Here is a 23,206-nt window from a genome sequence, read left to right on the forward strand (position 1 = left end):
CTTCTAGCTTCTCTCACTTTTCCTGGGATTCCAGTTGTATATATGATAGTATACTTAATATTACCTTTCAGCTCACCAATCAGCCCTCCTTCTCTTCACCCTCTGTTTTCTTCCCACCCTCCATCTCTCCCTCATTTTGACTAACTTTTGTTGCAGTGATAAGATCTATCTATAAAGATATTTTCTTTTACAGTTTCTGGTGTGTTGACACTAATACCATCTGGTATGCTTTAGATCTTCAATCTTGTAGTTCCCAAATATGAACATTTGCCTTTGATCTTTTAAAATATTATTTATTTTCTTTCACTCTTTTTTGCTTTTATTATTTTGGTGGTTTTAAAAATATTGTATATTTGTTTATTTATTTATTAAACAGAGAAAGAGGGAGGGAGAGGGAGGGGATGGGCACAGCCATTTGCAGCCTCCAGCCACTGCAAACAGATTCTAATGCATGTGCCCCCTTGTATATCTGGCTAGCATGAGTCCTGGGGAATTGACCCTGGGTCCTTTGGCTTTGCAGGTAAATGCCTTAACCTCTCCAGCCTATTTTGGTGCTTTATAATATTTCTTTTTTTATTTGGGAATTTTGTGACATATATTTTTAATATTATCTTTAAGAAGGACATGAAGATTGTGATTAGAAGTACTTTTTTTTCAGGCAAGGGAGGCAGAGGATCAAACCCAGGGTCTCTAAATTGACTCTTATTGTTTCGCTCTGCTTTTTTTTAATCATCTGTATAATTTTCAACTCTCCTTGCTGTTTGTTCTACTTCTGGTTCATATTTTCATGTTTTCTTTTTTTTTAAAGTAAGGTTTTGCTGTAGGCTAGATTGAACTAGAATTAGCTATGTAGTCTCAGGCTGGCCTCAAACTTCTGGCGACCCTCCAACCTCTGTCTCCTGAGTGCTAAGATTAAAAGTGTATACCACCATTCCCAGCTATTTTCATGTTTTTGCATGCCATTTAATTATTGCTTAAGGTGAACAACTATATCATGATTTTTATATACTGTTTTGTGCTGAGATTTTCTGTAATTCTGGTAATATTGCGTTTAATACCAGAATGAAATTTTTTTTTTAACAATTAGTTTCTTCAATCTGAGTGTTGATTTTGCTTTTATTAATTTGGTTACAAATGGTCTTGGATGTCTCCTAAGTTACTTATGCTATTTTCTAAACATTATCCCTACATGGTGTCTTTTGAACACTATACCTATATATGTATGAGGTCTTTTAAAACCTAACCAACCCTGGCCTATAAGAGTTTAGCAATTATCCTGTCAATTCATTTATACATTTCTGTACTTGGGTACCTATTTCTCCTTAATTAGCTTCCTTATACAATCTAGACACTAGTTCTCACTCACACCCATCAGAGGATCCTTCTACATTTCACCATGGAGTCCCATTCCTCTTGTATTTTCTTTGATGGGCGATTCTGAAAATTGTAGTCACCTTTGGCTCCTTAAACTGTCACCTGGAGTGACTGAGGCCACTTTATCCATATACCTCACAGTGATGCTCCAGGACATGAATTGCACTGCATTAATTTTTTCTGTGTTCATGGAACAAGATGAGTTAAGGATGTGATCATGGGCAGGCTGAATGTAATGTCTGAGTCGGGGATGTGATCATGGGCAGACTGACTGTAATGCCTGATTCAGGGATGTGATCATGGGCACACTGACTGTGATACCAGAGTCAGGGATGTGATCATGGGCAGGCTGACTGTAATACTTGAGTCAGGGATGTGATCATGGAATACTTGATGACTTGGGGATGTGATCATGGTTGGGATGATCTTAATACTTTGAACACAGTGTTAGATGTTAATGTGGTGGCTGCTGTTCATTCCTTGTTTAGATTCTATACCTTTGGGAATTCATGGGTAATGCTAGTTGGTATCTGTAGTGGTTTGATTTTAGGTGTTCCCATTGCCTCAGTTATTTTTGTGTGAGTAAGCATTGTACATATATCTTGCAGCAGGCGGAGTCTTGCTAGAGTAGATGTGTCACCAGGGGGTGGATTTGAGTCTAGCCCTCAGGAGTGTGTTCAGTCTGCTCATGGTTGCTGGTGCCGGGAGTTTTCTTACTGTGCTGTGGATGTATGATGTGGTGAGCCATCTTCTTCTACCATGATGAAGCATCTCCTAGAATTTCTAAGTCCAGACTGAACCATTTCCTCCCACGAGCTGCTTCTGGTCTTGTGTTTTCCCAGCCAGAAGGAGGTAACTGATACAGGTAGTCATTTTCTTTGGCAAGCAAAGGACATTTAGGATGAAAATGGTTGTTACAAATCCTCATGTCCTTCTGAAAAAGCTATGCAGTGGAATAGTAATGTCTACTCAGTTAGGAGACATGGGACCTTAGAAATTTGAAAAACTTCCTATTTATTTAGTTATCGATGAGAATGATCATGTATATTTAATAGAATTTCCTTGAAATTACATTTAATGTTTGTTACTGTAAATGTCAACTATTCTCAGAAATGGGAATTAGAGCAGAGGGCGAAGGTATTTTACAGGTGTCTAGGAAACAGGGGCTTGCAATATTTGTTTGATCATTTGTTTACATTATTAGGACAGACAGCAAGCACTGGAGGATATTTAATCAAACAGCCTTTTACTACCATGTGGGTCATCATCCTCACATCCTGTTGAAGAATGCCAATAAGTCAAGATCTGGCACTACAAGAACATGTTTTTTTTTTGTTGTTGTTGTTGTTTCATTAAGAAGCAGTATAGTGTAGAGTACACAAAACATCTGATTTATTTCTGCAAAAATAGAAACAAAACACAAACAGTCCCTAGATTCTTATGGCTTAATGGAACTCACATAGTTTCTCCCTTTCAAAAACAAAAGGAAAAGGGGAAGTAAGACTGCCTATCTCATTAGCTTCTGGGCTCTCACCTGCTCAAAATAGTGGCCAAAAAGATCCAGGAACCAAATACCATCCTTGGGGATGTGCTTAAGTTTGTATAATGAGATTCATAAGTAGCCTGGCATAAGTCATACAAGATTCCCTAATAGGTACCCTGCACAGCCTTGGCCCTGAGCACACCGTGAACTTAGATCGCCCATCTCTGAATCCTCCCGTCTTTAGCACCTGACTCTCCTTCTAGCCACAGAATGGAGACTTGCTTAACCTCCACTTACATTGTCCAGGTCAGAGTAGGCACAGTCTAAAGCTCATGAAGCCCATCATTCCATCTAGAAATGTATGCTTTTGTCACATTAGCTATGAGCAGAGCCTAAAGTTTCCCTTTGCTACAAGGGAATTGGAAGGGGAATTTTAATTAAACACATTACATTACCTGTGAAACAGTTTTGCTCTGTAATGAAGGAGGGAATGATAGATATATGGTTCCCAGCATTAGCCTCATAGAACCTTCCACATTAAAACAAGAACATAGGGATTAAAAATCCAGGGGGATGATCACAATAAATCTCCCTGTAATCTGAAAGAATTATGAGAATTAAATATGGTTTGACTGAATCAAAGTAACCAGACAAGTTTTGTTGAAATACTACAGTGACCTTTTCTAAAACGAAAAATAATTAAAATTTAAATAAAAAAAGAAATCTCAGTATTTTAAACTGAGGCCAGTACCATCCAACATAATGGTTTTGTATTCAGTTCCATGATGGTAGGCAGATGCCAGTAGAAATATGAATCTGTCCTTGAGTGTACACTGCATAGCAAAATTATATATTTCATGGGTCTTTTCTTCTGAGGTTTTGGAGCACTGAGGCCCCTCTAACTTGGCAAAAGTTCCTTGCTTGGTTAATCTTTAACCTTAGCACTAGACTATCCTACCCTGTTAGTTTAGGGCCAGTGATCTGAGGATGGGATTCCAGACAGGACAAGGTTCCTGCAGGAGCAGGCATTGGTGGGATGGTGTGGTACTCCATCAGTTGAAATTTTAGCAAGCAGCAGTTGTTAAGGATTGTGTTCGTGTCCATCATGTCTGGCCATTATAGAAATTTTCCCACCCCTTACTAATCTGTACATCTTATGCCATCTCCTTTCTTGTGCTCATGAGTAGAGGTTGAGCATTACAATTTTGCTTTGTATTTTTAAGATACAAGGGCTTCTGAGTGTGTCAATGCAGACTCTGATGGGTTCCTTTGTTGCTAAGAGAATAAAGACCCACCAGAGCTTTATAGGCTTTTTTTGGAGCCCCGTGAAGAAACTACCCTGCGAAGTAATCTGGAGGAAGCCTTGACCATTAGAGACTTGGTCTTCTGGCAGAATAGCAGAGAGCCCCAGCCTCCTGCCAAAGGAAACAACTGGGTTCCGAGTCCCCCTGACAACTTGCCAAATACATAGTTGGTGGGTATGAGTAGTCTGTGAGGTACAGAAGTTGATTTGAGTCCCAGTTGAAGAAGGACACATGCACGTGAAGGGGCTCCAGGAGGAGCAGCGACAGAGCTGCCCATACGGCCCTGTGCCTTTGCTTTTGGCAAGTGACACTCACATTGCATGTTGCTTTAAACAAACTTGCTTTCTATATGTCCGAGATGTTTGGGAATTACTTTCAGTTCTGTCCTCTGTCACCTATGAGGAAATGTAGTGCAAGGACATGAGAGGTACCTTATTATCACTGCTGTCCCCCTTTATCTATGGGGAAATTTAGTACAAGGACATGAGATGATTTATTCAAGGTCGTACAGCCAGTGTCAAAAGGAATTTCAGAATCCACATATCCAAACATCTAAAACAAGTAAATATTAGCTAAGGGGACTGTTGCAGTCCGGTTCGCATTGCTAGTAGAAATCACCCAACCAAGAGCAGCTTCTGGGAAAAAGAGATTTATTTTGGCTTACAGGCTCGAGGGGAAGCTCCACAAAGGCAGGGGAAAATGATGGACTGAGCAGAGGGTGGACATCACCCCCTGGCCAACATAAGGTGGACCACAGCAACAGAAATGTGTGCCAAACACTGGCATGGGGACGCTGGCTATAAAACCCATAAGCCCGCCCCCGACAACAGGAGGCGTTAATTTCCAAATATCCATCAGCTGGGAACCTAGCATTCAGAACACCTAAGTTTATGGGGGACACCTGAATCAAACCACCACAGGGACATTGCAAATGGGAGAGACATAATGTAAGAGCCAGGGAATGGGGAGGATGATTTGGGGACAGTATTCTCCAGACATGAAGTGACTGGTACATTCATGACTTCACTTACCCTTACCACCACAAGACCTGCACAATATTGAGCCCATCAATATTGTGACATGGATGATGAAGGAGGATCAAAAAATAATCAAAGTATGAGGGACTAGTTGGGAAGAGGAATGGGTTCCATGGAATGGGGCAAGGAAGTGAGGACCAAATAAAGTAATGAGAGGGAATTATGGCCAAATTACAGTATCTTCAAGTATGAACATTCTCAGACAAAATGGAATATATTCTTCCAGTTACATTAGCACAGTCAAGTCATAGCAGGGAATGTCTTCCTTGAGTGTAGTGCTTGTATTATCAAGTAACTGTGTGGCACAGTGTCCCCGAGTCTTACCACACCCGGAACATCGGTCCTCCCCTCAGCTCAGCCCAGCAAAGACTGGGATCACAGATGTGGGAGGTGTCTGTGCCACACACATCTTAGGAAGCAGTGCCAACCAAGGATGCTGTATCGGAGGGTATGGGTTTACACTGCCCGTGTCTCACATGCCCAGTCCAGCTCATGCCTCACGGTGGTTCTCCAAAGCTGGTTCAATATGGATTTCCTGAAATAAGAGGAAAGGGCTGCTTAGAGAAAAAGTTATTAGCTTAAGATGGCCTACTTGACTGTGGACTTAGGAGTTCCAGATATAGAATATCAAGTTTTGACCTTTCATCACAGTGATTTTATTTAAGGTCATGTCAAGTATTCCCAGGTCCAAGGGGTTATTTTACAATATACTGAAATGAACAGGATTAGCACAAAATGTCGTAGACCTCTGCATCCCATCACAGGTTATTTCTTCTGGCTTTATTGTTTTCATGAAAAATGTGTGGATTCAGGGCCATTCACGGAGTTCTAGATATTGGGATGGATTGTATAGCCTTGGAGTTCATTGTGGGTATCTATAGTACTGTATTTTTCATTAGTTCTTTCATTCACTCACCTATTGATTCACATACTCCTTGATATGGCATTTAGGCCGTTCTAGTCATGTGCCAGTGTCATGGTACTGGCTTGAGCTAGAGAAGAGCTGGACTTGGCATATCCTCCCCAGCAGCTGGTTGTGATGGCAGTTCCTATAACCAGCCAAGAACAGATGATTTCCCTCTGTAGTGCAGCTGTTACAGCACTAAGGAGTACACAAGAAGGGAAGGCAGCACCGTGTTTTCTAGACGCTTTTGAGACGGCGGAAGGAGCTGCATGGCACAGCGAGGACGGTGGAAAATTAGTGGTCGAGAACATGTGGCCTGGCTTTCTGCTGATGGAGAGACTGGGGGGAAAAAATTATACACATGTATGAAAATTCTCAATAAAAGACTTTTTAAAAAAATTGGCTTTGTTATACCTAAAGTCAAATCAATTTTAATCAAATGATCCAGAATCTTAATACATAAAATTATATTTGTATATCATTTAGCTTTTTTTTGTTTGTTTTTCAAGGTAGGGTCTCACTCTAGCCCAGGCTGACCTGGAATTCAACTATGTAGTCTCAGGGTGGCCTCGAACTCATGGCGATCCTCTTTCCTCTGCTTCCCAAGTTCTGGGATTATAGGCATGTGCCACTATGCCCAGCCTATTTAGCTTTTCATTGGTATAACAAACAACAACAATAAATCATTTTGGCCAATAATATGATTTAGTCCAAGGAAACTTGGTCATAAGGACACAGATCACTGTGGCTGGTGTGCAGTGGAAGAGATCTGTTTTCCTCACGGTAGCTGGGAGGTGAGGAGAAAAAGGAGTAAATGGGTTCCAATATTCCTTCCAAAGATATGCCCCAAATGACCTCTCTTTTCTCCACTGCATTCCCTTACCTCCTAATAGCACTGCAGACTGAGAACCAGGCCTTCCACACACTGGCCTTTCATATCCCAAGTATTTCATATCCAAAGCAACTTAATCTTGGACAGATTACATAACCTCTCCTGAGTCATAGCTTGTGTACAGCCGACACATTTTTCCTGTTTGTTCTGTCATGAGTAGGAAATTTGAGAACATAGTTTGCTATCAGTGCTGAAAGAAATTTCTACAACCTTGGTGGCTTGAGCAATAGAGATGTAATAGAATTATAGATGCTGGAAATATGAAATGTATCTCATTCTCCCTTCTTCTGTGAGGTATTCAAGAAAATCTGTTTCTTTGTCTTCCTAGTGTCTAGATACTGTCCTTGTTGGTGTCCCTGAGTAATGGTCCATTCAAGCTTCAAAGCCAGCAATGCATAGTGGAGTCTTTTCTCTTCTCTCCTCTCATCTCCTTTCCTCTCCTCTCCTTTTCCTCTCTTCCTCTCCCTTCCCCCCTCCTTTTCCTCTCCCCTTCCTTGCCTCTCCTCTCCCCTCCCATTCCTCTCCCCTCTGTATCTTCTCTCCTTCTTTCCCCTTAAGAACACCTATGATTGCCCTGGCTTTACCTGCTTGAAAAAAATATTTCCACATCTCATAAAAGGTAATAATAGGAAATATTTTAAAGATTTCCTTTCAAAATATTCTTCTTCTTTTAAAAAATATTTTATTTTTGGTTATTTATTTGATAGAGAAAGAGGGGGAAAGAGAGAGAAAGAGAGAGAGAGAGAGAGAGGGAGAGAGACTGGGCGTTCCAGGGCCTCCAGCCACTGCAAACGAACTCCAGATATGTGCACACTCTTGTGCATCTGGCTAACGTGGGTCCTGGGGAATTGAATCTGGGTCCTTTGGCTTTTTAGGCAAATGCTTTAGCCACTAAACCATTCCTTTAGCCCTCTTCCTCCTTTTTTATTGACAATAGGAATCAATGAATGGTGATTGTCAGTGATTATTTCCAAAAGGGGCGCTGTTCAAATTTGGGCTGGTCAAACATATTGACACACCAGTTGATCTTTGTACCCCCTATTTTTTTCCTCATGTCTACATTCTGATGGGATATTATTGCCCCCATCTTAATTTATCACTTGCATATTCTCCAAGGACTTGAGACAAGTGTTTCCTCCATCATATTGTCTTTCAGTGATCCTGGTGAGAAAGCAATGACTCTGAGATCCTTAAAGGATATTTATATGCTAAGTAATAAACTGGCTCTTAGAAGTTTGCATACATTACTTACCACATGAATTTGGATACATTTCCTCATCTCTAGTTGTTAATTCTTTCACCATTAATATAGAAATTATGATAAATTAATCATACTTCCTGCTGAGATCAGAAATGATTATATCTGTGTGAATGTGTGGTTTCTGAATTTATGAGCTTGAAAGACCTTAAATGAAACAAAAGTGAATTACTAAGCTAGTTTAAGCATCCTGTTTAATTGGGAAAGAGCCAAGTGGGCCAACCTAACTGTAACTTACTTTGATCAACTTATGCCTATAAGATGTGGCTTTCAAGACAATGGTTGACTCCTTAAATTGAAAATTGGTTAGGATTGAGCACTTTTAAGGAGGAAAGATTCAGAGAGGCTTTGGAATCTGTTATAAAAGGGGTCCAATTCATGCAATAAAATGGGACTGCTATGAGATGCAGCAGGAGGAAAAAACATGCATTTATCTCTTAAGAGCCCTTGTTGCTTGTTCTTACGGCTTTGGCAAGGGTTACTGCACTCCATCAGTTCAGCTTCCCTAACACTGGAGACAGCACCATTTTCCACAGAGGATTTATTGGAAGTCAAACAGGATTGTATACATGGAAGTTTCTAGTAAAAGACCTAGTGTGTATATGCTTAATAAATCTTGAGTGAAGTGATTTTTGCTTTGAGTGCAGTTGTGAAAGCAAAATGTTGTATAGACAGACCTTGGTGATGATTGGCCTGTCATGCGCTCAGAGAAGAGGGGATTAGAATATGACAATTTTGTTGTGCTCATAGGATTTATGCCAAGCCCCTGGCTTGTAGAATTATTGAAATGCTCAGGTTAGGGGATCACTGTGTGTCCTATCAATAAGATTCTGAGGCTGCCAACGATTGGCCACTGGGGGCTTGTCCTGCAAGCGTTTGACCTTGGGCCCAACATACTTCATCCCTAACACTGTGGCCATAGCCAACACTGCCTTTTGTTGCTATTTTCTTTTCATTTTTTGCTCTTGATGTCACTGTAATTGATTATAAGCCAATATCTAAAATTTTAGAGTTGCTTTATTGAAACCTCAAATGTCTGTTGTCTGTAAAGCAGAAATGCCTAGCAACACACTGAACATTTCCACAGTGTCGAGATTAGTTACTGGCTCTGTGCTGGGCAAGGGGAACACCTTCCCCTGTCAAGCTCCTTCTCAGAGGCAGATGTTCCTGGCTATTTATTACTGAGCATCCACTTGCATGTCCTGACAGTAGCTATCTTAGTTGGGTAGTTATTAAAGTGTAACAGAATGCCATAGACTGGGAAATTTATAAGAAATGGAAAGTTACTTCATACCATTTGGAGGTTGGGAATTCCCTTCAAGGAGCCCTATCAGGTGAGATTGTCTTTCTGATGGGAACTCTACAGATTCCTAAAGGCATGGCATGGTGAGAGGGCATATTAAAGAGTTGGAGCCAAACTGGCTTTTGTAACAGAGCCCCTGTCTAGATAAATCATTTTTGTTGCTTGCTTGACACAGGGTCTTACTGTGTAGTCCAGGCTAGCCTTGAACTTGCAGTCCTCCAGCCTCATCCCTCCTACTTCTGGGGTTTACAGGCATATGCCAACAATCTGGCTTCCTAATCACCTCTTAAAGGCCCCAATGGGTCTCACCTCTTCATAGCTCCAGATAAGGATTCCATTTATGTCAAACTTTTAGTGGTGATATAATAATGTGTTTGTATTTCTATCAAAAGTGGAAAAAGAAAAGCTAGATTTGATGGGACCCAGAGTTTTTTTTTAAACTTATGTTTGCATTGAGTTCTGTCATATTTAATCATTGAGTTCAAGCTGTGGTGCTGACTGTCTCATGCATTTTGTATTTCTTTGGGGGATAATTATTAATTCACAGTTTAATAATACCAAGATGTTTCATTTCACTGTTTACTCACTCTCTTCTGTGGTAGAGTCATAAAAAAACTGTAGGTCCAGTATCACAACCAGGATATTGACATAGGCAGTCAAGATACAGCGTGTTTCCATGGCCAATAGCATTCTCCTTTTGGCTTTTAGATAGCCACACCCATTGCCCATCTCTACCATCTCCTCCCCACTGGCAACAACTAATCTGTGTTCTACTTCTGTCCTTGTGAGTGGAAACACCCACCTCTTGTGAATGGACCATCCTCCACCTCTTGTGAATGGAAGCAGCCACCTCTTGTGAATGGACCATCCTCCACCTCTTGTGATTGGAACCATCTACCCCTTGGAGTGGGTCATTTTGTTTTAGTTCAGCCTAGCTGTCTAGCGATTCATTCCAGTTGTTTTTATTTTGCATTTTGTGACTGGCTCTTGCTATGTAGCTCAGGATGGACTTGGACTCTGACCCCACTGCTTCTACCTCCTTATCGCTGGGATTACAGATGTGTGACACCAAGCCTATGGCACCCATGCTTTTGAGTGAACCAACTGTTTATGCTTATTGCTGAGTATATTCTAGGACTACTTATATCTAGATGGTTTCAGTTTTAGACTATTCTGAATGAAGAACTATCAACTTTTGTATAAATTTTTGTGTATGTAAATGTTCTTATATAAATTTTCCATTACATAAATGTCCAGAGGTCAGTAGTTGGTTTGTGGAACAGTTTTTTTTTTTTTTTTAATATGATGTGATTTATTCAGAACATGGAATATGGTCATGAGAGTGAAGCAGATAAATAACACAGGATAAAAAATTATAAACCGGACTTCTGGCCAAGATGGCATCTGCCTCACCATGCTGCACCTCCCCGGGAAGGAAAGGCAAGGCATTAAGGGTTCACTGGGTCTTTTAGGGGAGAACAATCTCTAATAGATCACCAGGGGGCGGGCACAGAGAGGAAATAAAAAGGGACTTGGCTGATACCTTCGCTCTCGGGTAGTCCACCAGTCCCCTAAACCCCCAAGCAGCCGCCCTTGCCATAGTCCAGGCCTCAGGATACTCCCCCACTTACTTCGGGAAATGGGACTCAGACCAGCATAGTTCCACTTGCCTCACTGTGCAGGGGTGATTGCCCTGCCACCCCTGCCAACATGTGACCTCAGGCTGGCTCTGCATGCTGCCCCACGCAAGCTCAGCCTTGATCTGCCTGCTGTGCGCACAAGAGATTAGGCCCATGCTGCCCATCCACCCATATGTGCTCAGCCTGCTCTGCCAACCTGTCTACTTGCCACTCCAGCTGCCTGTCCACATGTGAGCTCAGGCCCAGACTGCTCTGCCCACCCACCCACCCATGCATGATCTTAGGATCACTCTGCCTGTCTTCTTGTCCACGTGTGAGCTCAGACCTGCTCCCCTAAGAGGCACCACTTCCCCTGCCAATCGAGACCACCGATTTATGCTCCCTGCCTATATACTGTGATGGGCAGACCACAGTGCAAAAGAAATAACATGAAATATCAAATGCAACTAAATCCAGTAAGATCTCCCAGTCCTACATTGAATGTCGCTAATCAAAACACAGAAAAGACATTAGGATCAGAACACCAAAATAAAGCTATGAGCAATGCAACCATGACTAAGCTACTGGTAGAACTTGCAGAAAAGCAACAAAGGACCGATAATCATGTGGATGCTGCCATCACTAGACTAGACCTTAATAGAAAAGAAAATTGAAGGAGTTCAAAGGCAGTTAAGAGGTATGAAGGAGAGTGTAAACAAAAAGACCTCAAAAATCAGCTTGCAATGCTAAATGAAGACAGAAAGAAATGCAAGGATGAATTCCAAGAAGAATCAAGAAAATCAGAAAATGATTTGAAAACGGAACTTGACAGAGGTATGGAACCTATACATAGAAAAGAAGTAGAAAATGCAAACCTAATTGAATAAACCCAACACACTTCAGAGGCTCTCAAGAATAGAGTCAGCCATGTAGATGATTGAAACTCAGATCTGGAAGACAAAACAGAAGAAAAAGTTTGAGCGTTCAAAAGTTTCAGTAAGTTCAAAAAATTGTGTGAACAGAACATTAGGTAATTGTGGGATATCCCTAAACGCCCTAATATTCAGATAAGGGGAATACCAGAAGGGGAAGAAATTCAAACCAAAGGCATGGGGAACTTATTTAACAAAATAATTGAAGAAAACTTTCCCACTCTCTAAAAAGAAAATCCCATGAAGATACAAGAGACTAACAGATCTTCAAAAAGATTGGACCAAAGGAGAAACTCTCCAAGTCATATTGTTATTAGGACTCTAAATATTGACACCAAAGAGAAAATCTTAAAGAAGATGTGGGGGGAAGCACATCACTTATAAATGTAACCCCATCAGAATTACTTCAGACTTCTCATTGGAAACCCTGAAAACCAGAAGGGCCTGGAATGGAACATTGCAAAGTCTAAGAACCTATGGCTTCCAACCCAAACTACTTTACCTAGCAAAATTATCCCTCATAATAGATGAGAAAAGAAAAATTTTCCATGACAAAACTCAGCTTTACAATTACATGAACACAAAAACAAACCTATAGAGAATATTTATGGAAATTCTCCGCACAGCAGATTCAAATAATCAACCTCAATTCCTTTAAGAGGCAGATCACAATAACCAAACTCAGAGAAGGCACAAAAAACTTCAAAGTCCATAAAAACACAAAACCACCCACACCAATACAGTATGGCAGGGATCACGCCAAACCTCACAGTCGAAACCCTAAATATTAATGGCCTTAATTCACCTATCAAGAGACACAAGCTAATAGGGTGTGTCAGAAAATTAGACCCCTCAATCTGTTGTCTTCAAGAAACCCACCTCACCACTAAAGACAGGTACCTTCTCAGTGTAAATGGGTGAAAAATGATATTTGAAGCAAATGGGCATAAATAACAAGCAGGTGCAGCTATACTAATATCAGGTAAAATAAAATTCAAACCAAAAATAATCAAAACAGAGAATGAAGGCCACTTCCTACTTATCAAGAGAACGATTCATCAAAAGGATATCATAAATCTTAATGCACCAAACACAGGGGCACCACAGTTCATAAACCAAAAACTACTTGACAATAAAACAGAAATAACCACCAACACCATTATAGTTGGGCACTTAAATACACCATTATCAGTAATAGATAGATCATCCAAACAGAATGTCAGCAGGGAAGTAAGACAGCTCAATAAAACCACAGACAACTTAGACCTAACACACATTTACAGAACATTCCATCCCAAATCCACAAACTACACATTCTTCTCAGCAGCCCATGGAACATTCTCTGAAATAGATCATATACTGGGTCACAAAGCCTGCCTACTTATCTTTAGGAAGATTGACATAATTCCCTACATGATATCAGATCACAATGCTATATTGCTAGAAATTAATAACAAAAGACCCACCAAGAATCCAATCGGCTCCTGGAAACTGAATAGCACACTTTTAAACAATAAATCGGTAGTGGAAGAAATAAAAACTGAAATTGTGAAATTTTTAGAAATGAATGACAATGATAACACATTGTACCAAAACTTATGGGACACAATGAAGGCGGTCTTCAGTGGAAAATTCATAGCACTAAGTGCCTTCATAACAAATACAGAGAGATCCCAAATCAATAACCTAGTGATCCACCTAAAGGCACTGGAAAAGCAAGAAGAATCCAACTCAAAAAGCTCCACATGGAAATAAATAATTAAGATCAGAGCAGAAATTAATGAATTGAGCTAAGAAATGAATAAGAGAGATCACAACAGACATAAGTGAAATTGGGAGAATCATCAGAACTTAGTTCAAAAACCTCTACTCCACAAAATTGGATAATATGGAGGAAATAGATAAATTCCTGGACACATACTATCTACCAAAGCTAAACTCAGAGCAGATTAATCTCCTAAACAAACCTATCACATTCATTGAGATTGTAAAGGAAATAGAAAAACTTTCCAAAAAGAAGAGTCCAGGATCAGATGGCTTCTCAGCTGAATTCTATCAAACCTTCATGGAATAACTCAAACCAATCTTTTTTCAAACTGTGCCACATAATTGGAGAACAGGGAAAGCTTTCCAATTCTTTATATAAAGCTAGTATCACCCTAATTCTAAAACCCAGCAGATATACCACAAGAAATAAAAACTACTGGCCTATTTCTCTGATGAACTTAGATGTAAGATCCCAAACAAATTCCTTGCAAACCAAATCCAACAATACATCAAAAGCATTATCCACCTTGATCAAGTGGGATATATCCAAGGAACTTAGGGATGGTTCAACATATGGAAATCTGTCAATGTAATATACCACATAAACAAGGTTAAACACAAAATCCACAGGATCATTTCAATAGATGCAGAAATGGCATTTGACAATATATAATATTACTTCATGATCAAAACATTGAAGATAATTGGAATGGTCAGTTCATATCTTAATATAATAAAGGCAATATACAAAGCTCCTAAGGCCCCAATAATATTCAATGGAGAGAGACTGGAGGAATTCCCATTGAGATCAGGAACAAGACAGGAGTGTCCACTCTCACCTCTGCTCATCAATATAGTACTGGAAGTCCTAGCTCAAGCAATAAAACAGGAGAAAGAAATAAAAGGGATACAATTTGGAAAGGAAGAAGTTAAGTTAGCTCTATTTGCAGATGACATGGCTCTATATGTTAGAGACCTGAGAGACTCCATCCCAAAACTCTTGAAAGTGACTAACTCCTTTAGCAAAGTAGCAGGATCCAAAATCAATACACATAAATCAGTAGCCTTTCTATATACACATGACAAAGATACGGAGAAAGAAATAAGGGACATTGTCCTATTTTCAATAGCAACAAAAAATAAATAAAATACCTTGGGATAACGTTAACCAAGGAAGTGAAAGATCTATACAATGAAAACAAAACAAACAAACAAACAAACAAAAACACTCATAAAAGAAATTGAGGAGGACTCGAGAAAATGGAAAGACCTCCCATGATCCTAGATAGGCATAACTAACACTGAAAATGCCAATCCTACCAAAGGCAATATACAGATTTATTGCAATTCCAATTAAAATCCCAACATTGTTCTTCACAGAGATAGAAAAAATTATCTCAAAATTCATATGGGAAGGCTTTTGTCCTCAGATATCCAACCATGTACTCAGGAAAAGAAATACCTCTGAAGACATCAACATACCTGATCTAAAGCTATATTACAAAGTCATAGTAATAAAAAGAGCATGGTACTTACATAAAAACAGGATTGTAGACCAATGGAATAGAATCGAGGACCTGGATTTTAGGTCAGGCAACTACAGCTACTTGATATTTGACAAAGGCCCTAACAATATAGGCTGGAAAAAGATAGCATCTTCAAGAAATTGTCCTGGACAAACTGGTTAATTATATGCAGGAAATTGAAACTTGATCCATACATCTCACCATGCACTGCACTCAAGTTCAGATGGATCAAAGATCTGAATATAAGACTAGAAACTCGGCTACTGCTAGAAGAAAATGTAGGAGGAATTTTCCACAACATAGGAATGGAAAAAAAAAGACTTCCTGAACAAAACCCCAGTAGCACAGGCTCTCAAACAATCACTCAACCAATGGTGTCACACAAATTTGAAGAGTTTTTTTTCACAGACAAACATCAGTAAGCAAAGCCAATAGATTACCAACAGAATGGGAGGAAATATTTGCTGAATATCCAACTGACAGAGTCCTAATCTCTAGAAGCTACAAAGAACTCAAAAACTTAAACAATAAAAAGTCAAACAATCCACTCACAAAATGGGGCAAAGAACTGGACAGGCAGTTCACAGAGATAGATACAAATGGCCAACACACACTTAAAATGTTCATCATCCCTAATCATCAGGAAAATGCAAATTAAAACAACTATGAGATTCCACCTTACCCCAGTAGCAAACATTAAAAAATCAAATGAAAATAAATGCTGGGAAGGATGTGGAGAAAAAGGAACGATTATCTACTGTTGGTGGGAATGTAAGATGGTACGAACACTTTGGAAAGCAATATGGAAAGTCCTAAAAAAGCTGACTATAGAGTTATCAACAGACCCAGTTATTCCCTTCCTGGACATGTATCCTAAAATCTACGTGTCTCAGTTCAGAGAGGTTTGCTCAACCATGTTCATAGCTGCTCAATTCATAATAGCTAAGAGCTAGAATTAACCCAGATGTCCATCATTAGAAGAATGGATAAATAAGATGTGGTATATCTACATGATGGAATTCTACACAGCAGTAAGAAAAAAAAAATGACACAATGATATCTGAAGAAAAATGGTTGAACCTGGAACAGATCATTCTCAGTGAATTCATCCAGTCACAGAAAGATAATTGTTACATAGTCTCACTCATCAAAGCCCCTAACCTGAATCTACTCAAGATGCCAACATACCCAGCAGACATCTCAAGGACCATACCATATGTTGGGTGGGGAGGGAGGAGAGGGCATGGCAAGGAGTGGGGGACACAAATTTGGACCCAAACGGCAATACTACCATAAAATTCTATGTCCTAAAAGACAGACCAAACAGTTGAAACTTCACCAGAGTTTTAGAGGCAACACCTGAGTCACAAGGCCCTGGAGAGTGTATGATGAAGACTGACTTTAATCTTTTACTGCTTCTCTCTCTCTCTTCCTCTTCTCTCTAAATCTTTTATATTACTTATCTTTTTCTTCTTTCTCTTTGTGGGCACTGTCCTGTAACTCCCAGTACCAGCAGGTAGCTATCATCCACAGTGAGCTTTTGATCAGAGAGACCTACAAGGTTTCCTAAAAGAATGACAGGTTTCTGTCAGAGTACTTGATGACCCACCAAAGGTTAGTGGTTAAGACCCTACTGCTGAAGACACCATAGGCAGTTGACACATAACATGGAGTGACATGGCTAGAAGCTGGAAGAGATTCAGTCCCCAGACAGCACTTCTAGTGCCAGAAGGTGCTACATGGGCAACTGGGAGAAAATGACCAATATCTGTCCAAGCAACTCATGGTCTAACCTACTTAGCAGAAAATAACCTGTCATGATGCTCACACAAGTGCTATAGTGGCACACAGCCATGGTGAGTAACCAACTGCTCTAGGTTTGGCTAAGTGATCTCCTCAGTTGAATGAAACCGATAGCTGGAGCTGGGAAACAAGTCAGAACCAGAACCAAAAATGAATCCACTCTCAATTATCAAGCTTCTACCTATTGTGGGCTACAAGAAGGCCTACACCTATTAAATTCTCTCTAAAAAAATAATAATGCTTATCCCATTTATCTGGTTCTAACTGTACTCTCCATTAGAGAATCTGCTTCTCTTTTTCAGATAGATGCAGATCCTAAGGAGAGAACCACCCCACCCCATTATAACTCCAAAGGGCTCCAGCTGAAATTAAGAATAATTGGAGAAACAAGTAAGGGTGCTGTTTTCTTGGTAAACCTGGTGCCAGCCCCAGAGTGAAGGAGACCAATCAGAGAATAATCAACTCCTACCAAATCAGGTATCTAGAGACACAGAAGCTCCCAAGACCTCATCACTGAAGCAGATCTAAAATGAACCCAACGTGGCTCAGGGAATTTTGCGGATGACGGTCCGGAAAGAATGTCAAAGCCACAAGTAGGGTTATGATACACAGAGACATTTCCTCCTACCCATAACTGAGGGCTAACTCCACAATGTATGACCCATATACTCCAAGAAGATGGAGCCAGAGGGAGGGGAAAGGACAGGGAGGAGGCTAACAATGGTACCAACTTGACTGTATTCACTGAGTACAAAAGTAATTAAAAATTTACAATCATATTACTGAGTGGAAGCCAGAGAATATATAATGTGTTTTTCCATTCATACAGTATAGTAAACTCAATAAAACCTGTTTCTGCTCTTAGAACTAGACAATTATTGCATTTAGGGCAGTTCTCGAGGGAAGTGAAGGTGTGAATTTGAGTGTGCTGATATGATTTAATTTTTCCATTTTGACATTTTATACATATATAATGTATCTTGATCTTATTCCCAATTATCCTCTCTTATCTTACTGTCTCTCCAGTTAATGCTCTTCTTCCCTGTCAATCCCCATGTTACATTTATGTTTGTTTTTTTTTTTTTTAATCCACTGAGTTGAGTTAGGGTTGCTTGCATGGTCATGGTGGAAATTATTTACTGTGGAGTGAGCAACTTAGCAATGAATACCCCAACGATGAGCCTGACTCCCCTCTCGCAGCAGCCATTAGCTGACATGAAGTACTCTGGAGGCCTGAGGTTTCATGTGTCCTTTCCCATCCATGTTCCAGTCTTTGCATAGATTACAAATATAATGTACATACAATATACACAGTAGACTTTGATTCAGCCATAAAGAAAAAAAAATTATGAAAGTTGCAGGCAAATGAAGGGAACTGGAAAATGTCATATTGTGTGAGGTAACCCCAACCTAGAAACACAAATGTTGCAGTTCTCTGGAGAATTTATGAATAAGTGACATTTCTGGAAAAATTCTTTTGGACCATAAAACTTACCAGCTTTACAAGATGGCCAGATTCTAGTAGCTATCAGGCTACCTGGAAAAAATCCCTAATCCTCTCTCAGCAAGTGATCTGTAAACAAAGGAAGATGCTCTGCCTTCCCACTATTCACTCCCAAGGAAAAGTAAACAGGGATAGAGACAACCTGTAGCTTATTTAACTCAACCTCCACTACCCGCATTTCTGGCTGTCCTGAGCCTAAAGCCTTAAAATCCCCAATGCCCACTCAAGGGGGCGCCAGTGTCATTTCCGTGGGAGAAGGCTGCCCCAGGTGTGCTCCAATAAACTCTGTGCTGTTGAGGCCGGCTCTTGTCTCTTTCTTGTATTCCTCACGTCGCTCTGCTCAATTCCAAATTGCAACATTCTCCCATAGGCTGCCCCTTGTTCCAGACTTCTGGATTAATGGCTGTAAGCCTGACTGCCTGTACAGACCAAAAAGCTAAAAGGGACCATGGGGGCAGGTATCGTGTGTGTGTGTGTGGGGGGGGTAGATAGTACAACATGCTTAAGTTTTTTTTTTTATTTATTTTTTTTTTTTGAGAGTGACAGACACAGAGAGAAAGACAGAGGGAGAGAGAGAGAATGGGCGCGCCAGGGCTTCCAGCCTCTGCAAACGAACTCCAGACGCGTGCGCCCCCTTGTGCATCTGGCTAACGTGGGACCTGGGGAACCGAGCCTCGAACCGGGGTCCTTAGGCTTCACAGGCCAGCGCTTAACCGCTAAGCCATCTCTCCAGCCCAACATGCTTAAGTGTTAAAAACCCACCAAATGCTCTTAGAATGGTGGAACCATTTCACCTCAGAAGCAGCACAAATGAGCACTGCAGTCCTTCTGCATGGGTGCTAGCATTCAGTGTTGAGGTTTTCATTTTACCAGTTCTGACAGATTTGTAGTTGTAGTTGTAGGTCCTTGCAGCCTGAGTCTGGTCTGTATTTCATTTCACAAGGTTGGCACTCTTCTATTTATTTTTTCTTTTATTGTTGATATCTGCTGTGGAGAGCATGGTGCTTTGAAATGCTTATATACAGTGAAGTAATTAATACAGGTATCAAAGCAACATATCTGCTACATTACTTAACTTCCTCTTTTTAAATGTTTTAATTTTTATATGTGTGGTGAGCACATCTAAAGTCTACTATCAGAAATATATATATATATGTATATATATATATATAAAAATATCTCAGTGTTATCAACTCTAGTCCTCCCAGTGCTCACCAAACCTTCAGACAGATGGGGCACATCTGCCAGGTTATATCCTTGGATGGACATTTTCCCATTTCTCCTCCTCTTCATTTCTGGCATCTATTTCCATGCATTTTTCACTTTTGTCTATGCTCCACATACAAGTGAGATCAAGAAAGATTTTCATTTAGGTTTCTGTCTTATTTAACTTAGCATAATGTCCTCCAGGGCCATATATGTTATCCACACAGGTTGCAGTGTGGACACTGCTTGCATGATTGTCCATACAATCTCATTGGAATGTTGTAGACATGTTACTTTTCTTTTTTTTTAATTTTAATTTTTTACTTTTTTACATGTTACTTTTCTTGTTGGGGTGACCAAATACCTGACCAGAAGCAACTTAATTGAGCATGTGTTTATTTCGGCTTATAGTTGAAGGGGACACAGGTCATCGTGGTGGGGCGGGAAGGAATGGCCTCAGTAGCTGGTGGCAGCTGGTCACATTCAATTCACAGAGGGAGATGAATGCTGTAGTAACCAGCTTCTGGTTGCTGAGTTGCGAAGGAAGGGGTATTTATTGAAGCTTATAGAATCTGTGCAGTTTTCACAGGTCCAATCAGAGAAAAAGCTACAAGCCAAAACTCAGAAACCACACCACACAGCACAGTTAGGAATTCCAGGCAAAGCTCAGCCACTTTGGATATATTTAGCCGGAATTCCAAATCCACCACCCCACCTTAGGGCTGGAGCCTAGGATTCTCCCAGTGACACTTGCTCCAGCCAGGTGGCTACAGATATAAATTACAAAATCCCAAATATATTGGGGCCATCCATTCAAACTACCACAAATGCTAAATTCTCAGCTTGATTTGTCCTTTTTAAGTCCAAGACTCTACCAATGCGATGGTACTGCAGACATTTTGGGTAATCTAGATATTCCCTTACAAACATGCCCAAAAGTTTGTTTCCATGGTGATTCTAAATCTCAGCAAGTTGAAAAGATTAAATATCTCAGAGCCTGGGTGTCAGATGAAATCATTTTTCACTATTGAGTGTGTGTGTATATGTGTGGTGAGAGACAGAGAGACAGAGACAGAGAGAGAGAGAGAGCAAGAGTGAGAGAGCGCACATAAGGGAGCCACTAGCATTGCATTTTAGGTTGACACATCTATTTTAATGAGTAACTGAACCCACAGTTATGGAATGCACAAATGAGTGTAAACTTCATGTGGCTTGCTAGCCTTTTCTCCTATACTGCGGCATGGGTTTTCATCCTCAAAACAAAAATTTAATTTTAATGAAATCAAACTCCTCAATATTTTTTCTTTCATAGGTCATGCTTTTGATATTAAGTCTCAGAACTCCCTGTAGCTGTGTGTTTAAAATACTTTGGAGTACTTTTTTTTTCTAAAGGTATTATATGCTTTTCATTTAAGTGAAAGATCTGTTTTGAAACTTTTTTGTAAAGTGGGTATTAAATTGGATGTTCGTTTGTTCATAATTATTATTTTTCCTGTGGCTGTTCAGCTGTTCAGGAGAGCTTGTTGAAGAGGCTGTCTTTTCTATGCAGACTCATTTCTGCATACTTCCAAACTTCCCTGGCATATTTTATGCCTTAGTTACTATGCAGTAGAGGGTGGAGGTCCATGCTTCCCCTTTGGTCTCCATGAAAATCAAAGTCAGTTGGAGGAAGGATGTGTGGATCCTTCTGGAGGTGACCGTCAGCAGGCTGGGTGAAGGTGGTGTTTGGTTACATATGGCAGTGGTGGCCCCTGAACTTTGCCTGGAGTCTCAGCTGCTATGAGTGCAGTTGTACCCACTATCACTAAAAGCTTTCTGTACTGTGAGGCTCCCAACACCTGACCATTTTGGATCCTTTTGTGGTCATTAAGGTGGCTTTTATTTTGTCTAAATAATGTTCCATTATCCAGTCTGGGATGTAGTAGGTAAAAATAAAACATATAAGACATATCACCATAGCTTCATTTGTATCTTGAAGTTTCTAGGTTTCTAGTCTGGTTTTCTTCTCCATCTTTATGTACACACACACACACACACACACACACACACACGTCTGGGTGTGTAAGCCATGACCTTTTGTTGCTCCAAAAGAATACCAGATGCTTGTGCTACAAATTTTGTTTATTGGCCTCTAGATTACATGAGGGGTTTGAGAATTCCTGTGATAGCAGACTTTTCAGGCCTTTTAAAACCACTCAGCCATCTTCCCAAACCCCCTTCTCCTCCATCTTTTAAGAGTTTCTTATTGTTTATTTTTGTATGCTATTCAGAGGTTTTACTTGTGCTGGATGAAAGAATGAATTAGTATGCCTACTCCATCTTTGTGGAGTCCTAAGTCAGGCATGTAACAACATATTTTTAAAATCCTCATCTTAGGGACTTTAAAAAACTTCTCATCTTGAAGACACAGGCACAAGCTCATAGAAGCTGTATGAGAGACTCAAAGACACATAGCTTACAAGTGTCAGAAGCAAATCAGGAATTAACATGACAGACTTGTGCTCACAGTGTCAGAAATGAGTTTGGAGAAGTTAGGTGAGAGACTCAGAGTTGCATAGCCCACAACCGTGACGCGAGTATCAGCCATGTGCTTAGGTCCAGTGCTCTTTGTTCACAACCCCTCTGCTCATCACATACACGTACCCAAGTAGACATGAGGCCACCAGTGTAAACACTCCATGTGTATTTAGGATGCCACTCACTCTGTGGCACATGACTCCCCTACATCCATGTGCTCATGGTCTGCTCTCCTTTCACTTCACATTCCATTTCACAGTGGGGTTTGCCCTGCTTGAGGTGGGGGAGATTCTAATGAGAGAGATCCTTTTCAACTGCTTACAAGCAAAGTTGTCATTAATTGCGGAGCATGGAACTTCAAAAGACAAAATTGTACCTCCAGCTCTGGAGCTCATGAGGGTTAGTGAAAGCAGAGGAGCCCATGTCAGCCCTGAGATGCTGGAGCTTGGGAATGGGAGTGAGGGATGGAAGCATGGGAAGATGCACTGGGCAAGTCACGTGGCGGGACACCCAGAGATAACAGCTCAGCAGGTGCATGCTTTAAGGAAGTTCATATGTGCATGCGTGTACCTGTGTGTGTGTGTGTTCCCGTGCACGTGTAAGCACATGAGCAAGTCAGTTTGTATAGCAGCACTGTGCCACCTATTTCCTTCACACTGGGCTTTCCAGACTGAAGAAAAACCACAGCTATGCGTGTAATGTCACCAATCGATGACTTTTCTGTACTCTCGTCCTTTCCAGCATTGCTCAGTGGACTCAGCTTTCTGCCTCCCACGT

General features: G+C 40.5%; 1 protein-coding gene across 1 annotated transcript in view; it reads left to right on the forward strand.

The window, feature by feature from the left end:
- Nucleotides 1-23,206, forward strand: part of Fam135b (family with sequence similarity 135 member B) — a 354,422-nt gene that overhangs the window by 162,396 nt on the left and 168,820 nt on the right.

This window comes from Jaculus jaculus, chromosome 2, assembly GCF_020740685.1.
Source record: "Jaculus jaculus isolate mJacJac1 chromosome 2, mJacJac1.mat.Y.cur, whole genome shotgun sequence".
NCBI lineage: Eukaryota > Metazoa > Chordata > Mammalia > Rodentia > Dipodidae > Jaculus > Jaculus jaculus.